Genomic DNA, 9,086 nt, shown 5'->3' with positions numbered 1-9,086 from the left:
TATATAGGGGTGGCTGGCCGGGGTGGGGGGGGCCGGCTGCTTGGGAATAGGCTGGGCATCGGTCAGCGGGTGGTGAGCAATTGCATTGTGCATCACTTGTTTTCTTACACATTATTATTGTTAATACTATTACCATTATCACTATTATTATTATTATTGTTATTATTATTTTCCTGTCTTAATAAACTGTCTTTATCTCAACTCACAGGCTTCACTTTCCCGTTTCTCTCCCCCATCCCAGAGAGGGAGGGGGGAGGGTGAGCGAACGGCTGTGTGGTGTTTAGCTGCCAGCCGGGTTAAACCACAACAGTCCTTTTGGCGCCCAACGTGGGGCCCGAAGGGTTGAGATATCGACAAATCTGACCAGAGTGTGTTAAACTAAAATTGGTATAAGTATTGGACCTGCTTAATAGTTGCTAGTCACGATGTTGATTGCCTTAATCTCCAGTCTGCTGTACCTGTATTCCAAATTGAGTTTTATGGTGCGTTACTTTCTGTATGTGCTCCCTGTTGCACTGTTTATCCTTTCCGGGCCCTGGTTTAAGATTGTTATGGTACTGTGCGGTGTAGCAATGGCTTATGAAATGATGAAATATCTGGTCACGACTTTAACCTGGTATTTGTACTCAGCACTGACGTCAACTCTATACTTTGGAACCCATATCTCGGAAACTATTAGCAATTACACCTATTGCCTGTTTTCGTTAGGGAGCCAATCTGTGAAGGGGACAGGGGAAGACATGTTTCCCTACCTGTTCACTCTCCCTTTCTCCTTCACCACCACCCTCTTATCCCCCGAGTTAGTTACGGTGGTTCTCCGAGATGTTGAATATCCTTGGGATACTCAGACCAGCCTGCTCTTGTTGTTATGTCTCCTGAATGCGCTTCAGATTTTGTGGAGGGTTAAACAACTACTTAGGAATCTCATCCGGAGATCAATCTTGAGGCGGGATAGTTGCGAGTGGCAGGGAGTGTGGGAGGATATGGGCAGGTTTCTAGAGCAGTGGTCACCTCCAGTGTTTTGGACATTCACCCCTGAACAACTGCAAAATCCTAAAAAGCTGGCAGAATGCTTGAAAAAAAGGTGTCATGACTCTGGCAGTTCCAAAGTGACACAAATCACTGTAGCGTGCTGGGGTCTGGCTTGTGCCAATCGAGCTGCAATTGATGCTATTAGCAACCTAGCTCCAGCTCCTGCAGCCGCTCCAGCTCCTGCAGCTCCTGCAGCCACTCCAGCTCCAGCTCCTGCAGCCGTTCCAGCTCCTGCAGCCGCTCCAGCTCCAGCTCCTGCAGCCGCTCCAGCTCCTGCAGCTACTCCAGCTCCAGCTCCTGCAGCCGCTCCAGCTCCTGCAGCCGTTCCGGCTCCAGCTCCTGCAGCCGTTCCGGCTCCTGCAGCCGTTCCGGCTCCAGCTCCTGCAGCCGCTCCAGCTCCAGCCCCTGCAGCCGCTCCAGCTCCTGCAGCCGTTCCGGCTCCTGCAGCCACTCCAGCTCCAGCTCCTGCAGCCGCTCCAGCTCCTGCAGCCGCTCCAGCTCCTGCAGCTACTCCAGCTCCAGCTCCTGCAGCCGCTCCAGCTCCTGCAACCGCTCCAACTCCTGCAGCCGTTCCGGCTCCTGCAGCCGCTCCAGCTCCAGCTCCTGCAGCTGCTCCAGCTCCAGCTCCTGCAGCCGTTCCGGCTCCTGCAGCCGCTCCAGCTCCAGCTCCTGCAGCCGCTCCAGCTCCAGCTCCTGCAGCCGTTCCGGCTCCTGCAGCCGCTCCAGCTCCAGCTCCTGCAGCCGCTCCAGCTCCAGCTCCTGCAGCCACTCCAGCTCCTGCAGCCGCTCCAGCTCCAGCCCCTGCAGCCGCTCCAGCTCCTGCAGCTGCCCCAGCTCGTGCAGCTGCTCCCACTCCTGTGGCTGGGTCAGAGAAACGAGCTGTAGCAGTGCAAGTTGACCCCGCAGAGGGTATTCCAACCCCTGTGGCAGACCCTGTGTCTGGGTCAGAGAAACGAGCTGTAGCAGTGCAAGTTGCCCCTGTAGACAAGGTGAAAAAATGGTATAGAGGCTCAGGTCGTTTAAAACGCAGACAGTCTTCTGCTAAGTCTGGGCATAGTGAGGACGAGGCTGGGCCATCAAAGGTGCAGGAGACTGAAGATGAGGATGAGGATGGCGAAAAATCAACAGTAACTACCCGGACTCCATACCAGCCATCAAAGGTGCAGGAGACTGAAGATGAGGATGAGGATGTCGGAAAATCAACAGTAACTACCCGGACTCTACACCGGCCATCAAAGGTGCAGAAGACTGAAGATGAGGATGAGGATGTCGAAAAATCAACAGTAATTACCCGGACTCTATACCAGCGTGAGCTACGAGATGTGCGAAAAGATTTTGGTCGCTGTATAGGCGAGCAGCTTGTCACCTGGCTGCTCCGGTGCTGGGACACGGGAGCCAATTATGTGGAATTGGAGGGCAAGGAAGCCAGGCGGCTGGGATCCCTTGCTAGGGACGCATGCATTGACAAAGCAATTGGAGATGGAGCACAATCTCGCAGCCTCTGGAGGCGTCTCCTGTCAGCTGTGAAGGAAAGGTATCCCTTCAAGGAAGAACTTGTATGTTTACCAAGCAAATGGACCACCATGGAGAAGGGAATTCAGTACCTGAGGGAATTGGCCGTACGGGAAGTAATTTATAAGGACCTAGACGACGCACAAACATCCGCAGATCCAGATGCAGTCCGGTGTACACTACCCATGTGGCGGAAGTTTGTACAGAGTTCCCCATCATCATATGCCAACTCATTGGCAATACTAGCCTGGAAAACGGAGGAGAATCCCACAGTGAATGAAGTGACTAAAATACTCCGGCAGTACGAAGGAAATCTCTCCTCTTCCCTAAAGGCCTGTGTCTCAGCTGTGGAGAAACTCTCTGAAGAGGTCCACCAACTTAAAGAGAATTTATCTTCCCCTCCACCTGAACGAACCAGTGTCCACCAGCTAAAAGAGAAGGCTTTAGAGAAACTTTCTGAAAAGATCCACCAACTTGAAGAAAGATTATCTTCCCCTTCACCTGAACGAACCAGTGTCCACCAGCTAAAAGAGAATGCTTTGGAGAAACTTTCTGAAAAGATCCACCAACTTGAAGAAAGATTATCTTCCCCTTCACCTGAACGAACCAGTGTCCACCAGCTAAAAGAGAATACCTTGGAGAAACTTTCTGAAAAGATCCACCAACTTGAAGAGAGATTATTTTCCTCCCCACCTGTACAAACCAGTGTCTCAGCTATTAGGGGTAAACGTTCATCTATGCAAGGAAGACAATATGGTGGGCACACACACCGTGTCACCCTGTGGTTTTACCTACGTGACCATGGAGAGGACATGAGAAAATGGGATGGAAAATCTACTGCGACCCTAGAGGCACGGGTACGTGAATTGCAAAGGAAAACAATTGGGAAAAAGGAGTTCTCTGAAAGGTTCGCTGCTCCAACTTCCAGCAGGCAGTCCTTTAAACACAGAAATGAAGATTCTGACCAGGACTAGAGGGGCCCTGCCTCCAGCCAGGGGGAGGAAAGGGACAATCGAGTTTATTGGACTGTGTGGATTCGATGGCCTGGCACGTCAGACGCACAGAAGTATAAGGCTTTGGTAGACACCGGTGCACAATGTACTCTAATGCCATCAAGCTATAAAGGGCCAGAGCCCATCTGTATTTATGGTGTGACGGGGGGATCCCAGCAGTTAACTGTATTGGAGGCTGAAGTGAGTCTAACCGGTAATGAGTGGCAAAAGCACCGTACTGTGACTGGCCCAGATGCTCCGTGCATCCTTGGCATAGACTATCTTAGAAGAGGATATTTCAAGGACCCAAAAGGGTTCCGCTGGGCTTTTGGCATAGCTGCTTTGGAGACAGAGGACATTAAACAGTTGTCTACCTTGCCTGGTCTCTCAGAGGACCCTTCTGTTGTGGGGTTGCTGAGGGTTGAAGAACAGCAAGTGCCGATCGCTACCACAACTGTGCACCGGCGGCAATATCGCACCAACCGAGACTCCCTGAGTCCCATCCATAAGCTAATTCGTCAACTGGAGAGCCAAGGAGTGATCAGCAAGACTCATTCACCTTTTAATAGTCCCATATGGCCAGTGCGAAAGTCTAATGGTGAGTGGAGACTAACAGTGGACTATCGTGGCCTGAACGAAGTCACGCCACCACTGAGTGCTGCAGTGCCGGACATGCTAGAACTCCAGTATGAACTGGAATCAAAGGCAGCCAAGTGGTATGCCACAATTGATATCGCTAATGCATTTTTCTCCATCCCTCTAGCAGCACAGTGCAGGCCACAGTTTGCTTTCACTTGGAGGGGAGTCCAATATACTTGGAATCGGCTGCCCCAGGGGTGGAAACACAGCCCTACCATTTGCCATGGACTGATCCAGTCTGCGCTGGAGCAGGGGGAAGCTCCTGAACACCTGCAGTACATCGATGACATCATTGTGTGGGGTGACACTGCAGAAGAAGTTTTCGAGAAAGGGAAGAAAATAGTCCAAATCCTTCTGAAGGCCGGTTTTGCCATAAAACAGAATAAAGTTAAAGGACCTGCACGAGAGATCCAGTTTTTAGGAATTAAATGGCAAGACGGACGTCGTCAAATCCCAATGGATGTGATCAACAAGATAACAGCTATGTCTCCACCAACTAGCAAAAAAGAAACACAAACTTTCCTAGGTGTCGTGGGGTTTTGGAGAATGCATATTCCAAATTACAGTCTGATTGTAAACCCGCTCTACCAAGTAACCCGTAAGAAGAATGCTTTTGAATGGGGCCCTGAGCAACGACAAGCCTTTGAACAAATTAAGCAGGAAATAGTTCATGCAGTAGCCCTCGGGCCAGTCCGAACAGGACCAGATGTAAAGAATGTGCTCTACACCGCAGCCGGAGAGAATGGTCCCACCTGGAGCCTCTGGCAGAAAGAACCTGGGGAAACTCGAGGTCGACCCCTGGGGTTTTGGAGTCGGGGATACAGAGGATCTGAAGCCCGCTATACTCCAACTGAAAAGGAGATATTGGCAGCATATGAAGGAGTTCGATCTGCTTCGGAAGTGGTCGGTACTGAAGCGCAGCTCCTCCTGGCACCCCGACTGCCGGTACTAGGCTGGATGTTCAAAGGAAGGGTCCCCTCTACGCATCATGCAACTGATGCTACATGGAGCAAGTGGGTTGCACTGATTACTCAGCGGGCTCGAATAGGAAACCCCAGTCGCCCAGGAATCTTGGAGGTGATTATGGACTGGCCAGAAGGCAAATACTTTGGGATATCATCAGAGGAGGAGGTGGTTCGTGCTGAAGAAGCCCCCCTGTACAACAAGCTACCGGAAAATGAGAAGAAATATGCCTTGTTCACTGACGGGTCCTGTCGTATTGTGGGAAAGCATCGGAGATGGAAAGCTGCTGTATGGAGTCCTACACGACGAGTTGCAGAAGCTGCTGAGGGAGAAGGTGAATCGAGTCAGTTTGCAGAAGTAAAAGCCATTCAGCTGGCTTTAGATATTGCTGAACGAGAAAAGTGGCCAGTTCTCTATCTCTATACTGATTCATGGATGGTAGCAAATGCCCTGTGGGGGTGGTTACAGCAATGGAAGCAGAACAACTGGCAGCGCAGGGGCAAGCCCATTTGGGCTGCGGCATTGTGGCAAGATATTGCTGCCCGGGTAGAGAACCTGGTTGTAAAGGTACGCCATGTAGATGCTCATGTGCCCAAGAATCGGGCTACTGAAGAACACCAAAACAACCAGCAGGTGGATCAGGCTGCTAAGATTGAAGTGGCTCAGGTGGACCTGGACTGGCAACATAAAGGTGAATTATTTATAGCCCGATGGGCCCATGACACCTCAGGCCATCAAGGTAGAGATGCAACCTACAGATGGGCTCGTGATCGAGGGGTGGACCTGACCATGGACACTATAGCACAGGTTATTCATGACTGTGAAACATGTGCTGCAATCAAGCAAGCCAAACGGTCAAAACCTCTTTGGTATGGAGGACGATGGCTGAAATATAAATATGGAGAGGCCTGGCGGATTGATTACATCACACTCCCTCAAACCCGCAACGGCAAGCGCCACGTACTTACAATGGTGGAAGCAACCACCGGATGGCTGGAAACATATCCTGTGCCCCATGCCACCGCCCGGAACACTATCCTGGGCCTTGAAAAGCAAGTCTTATGGCGACATGGCACCCCAGAGAGAATTGAGTCAGACAACGGGACTCATTTCCGAAACAACCTTATAGACACTTGGGCCAAAGAACATGGTATTGAGTGGGTGTATCACATCCCCTATCATGCACCAGCCTCTGGAAAAGTTGAACGATACAATGGACTGTTGAAGACTACACTGAAAGCAATGGGTGCTGGGACATTCAAAAATTGGGATACACATTTGGCAAAGGCCACCTGGTTAGTCAATACCAGGGGATCTGCCAACCGAGCTGGACCTGCCCAATCAAACCTGTTACGCACTGTAGAAGGGGATAAAGTTCCTGTAGTGCACGTAAGAAACATGCTGGGTAAAACAGTCTGGGCTACTCCTGCCTCAGGAAAAGGCAAACCCATTCGTGGAATTGCTTTTGCTCAGGGACCTGGATGCACTTGGTGGGTAATGCAAAAGAATGGGGAGGTCCGGTGTGTACCTCAAGGGGATTTGATACTGGGTGAGAATAGCCCATGAGTTGAATTGTAGTATGTTAATTATTATATAATAATGTATGTCATCACTACCATGATTGCTATATATCATAGATGAAAATGGTGATTAATTAGAATGTATTGGACAGAGTGTAACCTGAGCATGACATAAATGGTATGGAATAAGGGGTGGATATCTGTCCTGGTTCCAGTTAGGACAGAGTTAAGTAGCTCATAGTAGCTGGTAGGGTGCTATGTTTTGGATTAGGATGAGAAGAGCGCTGATAACATGCTGATGTTTTAATTGTTGCAGAGCAGTGTTTACACCAGGCCAAGGACTTTTCGGCTTCTTGCTCTGTCCTGCCAGCGAGCAGGCTGGGGGTGCAGCAGGAGCTGGGAGGGGACAGACCCAGGACAGCTGACCCAAACTGGCCAAAGGGGTATTCCATACCATCTGACGTCATGCTAAACAATATATAGGGGTGGCTGGCCGGGGTGGGGGGGGCCGGCTGCTCGGGAATAGGCTGGGCATCGGTCAGCGGGTGGTGAGCAATTGCATTGTGCATCACTTGTTTTCTTACACATTATTATTGTTAATACTATTACCATTATCACTATTATTATTATTATTGTTATTATTATTTTCCTGTCTTAATAAACTGTCTTTATCTCAACTCACAGGCTTCACTTTCCCGTTTCTCTCCCCCATCCCAGAGAGGGAGGGGGGAGGGTGAGCGAACGGCTGTGTGGTGTTTAGCTGCCAGCCGGGTTAAACCACAACATACTAATAAGGGAAAATTCCCCCCTTGACTTCTGGGGGGCAAGTTTCAAACCTAGGTAAGCAACAAAGCTTATGTTATATATACATATAGAGAGAAGCAGAGACATATATGAACATTGTTTCAAGAGAAATGGATCTTTAATACTGGATATTGACATAGATGAAGTCAGGGCAAGATGGATCAAGAAATACTTTGTCCTGATTTTAATACTAAATCTCTGTTCCTGTAGATGATAAAGAAAAATATAAATATTTCTTATCACAAGACTGAGGACCAAATTTCTTGCAATTGAAACTCTGAGGACCACTACATAGATCATGATTTATCAATACAAGGAAGGCTAAGGGCCACTAATTCTCCATGTCTCAAGAGATTAGGGTACTAGCCAACTTCAGTCTTTGTCAATGAGAAGTAATACAAATGAAAGAGCAACTTCCATCAAGCTAAAGCTCAGTAGAAGTTATTCAAGATCTGTACTCCCATCCTGTTTTTTTTTTTGTGTGTGTGTTTTTATTTTTTTTCTCTCCACACCCAGACAGCATTTTAATACAATTTCCCTGAAGCAAATCAGCCTTACAATATTATAAGGGAGATAACACAGGAAAATGACACCTACTGAAGTCCTTAATCCTCTATGTACCTCAAAATTCAACAAATTTTGCTTGGATTCCATTCACCAACCTTCTAATACACCTCCTCCTACCCACCCACTCCATGCCCCTCCCCCCCCCCCCCCCCCCCCAAAAAAAAAAAGCTCATAAAATAACCACATCCAATGGTAAACCTCCCACAACCGGGGAGGGGGGGGTGGGAATCTTTGTCCAGCTATCTTCCCATGCAGTCTGAATAACAAACCCAAGATAGGAGAAAGCTGCAGAAGGAGGATAGAAGAATAACTTATACTGGGATTTAATATAATCCACCTACCTATGCAAACCACTCACCCTTACCAATGGTGAATAAGCACCTGCAACTTTTTTTTTTTTAAGTCTTCTGCAACTGAAACATCCATTAATATGAAATAACATTTTCACCCTTTGAAAATTAGCCATCCACAGGTGCAGAATTTCACTCTTGTCATTCTCACACAAAAACTCACTAGCCAGAGCTTGCTGGAGCTTCTAGTCACATCCATCCAGATGTATGGTACAGCCTTTAAGTCTTATTTTCATTCAGATTGGTTGAAGGTTAGTTTCCATAAGGATGAAATTAAATTGCTAAAGCGTCAACATTACTTTAATACCTCTCCATAACTTTTTTTCCCCCAAGCTCAGGAGAACAAACTAGCTTTTCTAGAATCTATTAGGAGAGGCTCAAAACAGCTAAACTAACAGCAGCACAAAATACCCTAGAGCAACAACCCTCCACACAAGCAGCATACATACCACACAGAAGGAACATATAATAAGCCTGTTATAACCTCTGCTGGCACTGAACAAAGGTCAATTAACACCTTCACCCTCTATCACCCATTGACTAGGTTAATATGAAGTGGAGACACAGCAGAACTAATCAAGGAAAATTAATACTAAATCAAAGTACAAGTAAAGCTTTCTAATTTCTTACTTTTTCACTTGTGGTAATCAGATGCTCTTCCTGCAGTACAGACAAAGTGAAGAGACATAAGGTTTCAATTTATATTT

General features: G+C 48.2%; 1 protein-coding gene and 1 long non-coding RNA gene across 3 annotated transcripts in view; both read right to left on the bottom strand.

The window, feature by feature from the left end:
• Positions 1-8,165, bottom strand: part of LOC310897593 — a 42,747-nt gene extending 34,582 nt beyond the window's left edge. The window contains exon 1 of the long non-coding RNA XR_014582406.1: positions 7,443-8,165. This is a non-coding gene — a long non-coding RNA (uncharacterized lncRNA). The remainder of the gene's footprint in view (positions 1-7,442) is intronic.
• Positions 1-9,086, bottom strand: part of NKAIN2 (sodium/potassium transporting ATPase interacting 2) — a gene marked incomplete at its 3' end in the record, with an annotated part of 585,648 nt that overhangs the window by 499,359 nt on the left and 77,203 nt on the right. The gene's annotated exons all lie outside the window — the stretch shown is intronic.

Source organism: Anser anser (assembly GCF_964211835.1).
Source record: "Anser anser genome assembly, chromosome: 3".
Taxonomy (NCBI): domain Eukaryota; kingdom Metazoa; phylum Chordata; class Aves; order Anseriformes; family Anatidae; genus Anser; species Anser anser.
The sequence above is the reverse complement of the archived record's forward strand: the minus strand, read 5'-3'. Positions and strand labels throughout refer to the sequence as shown.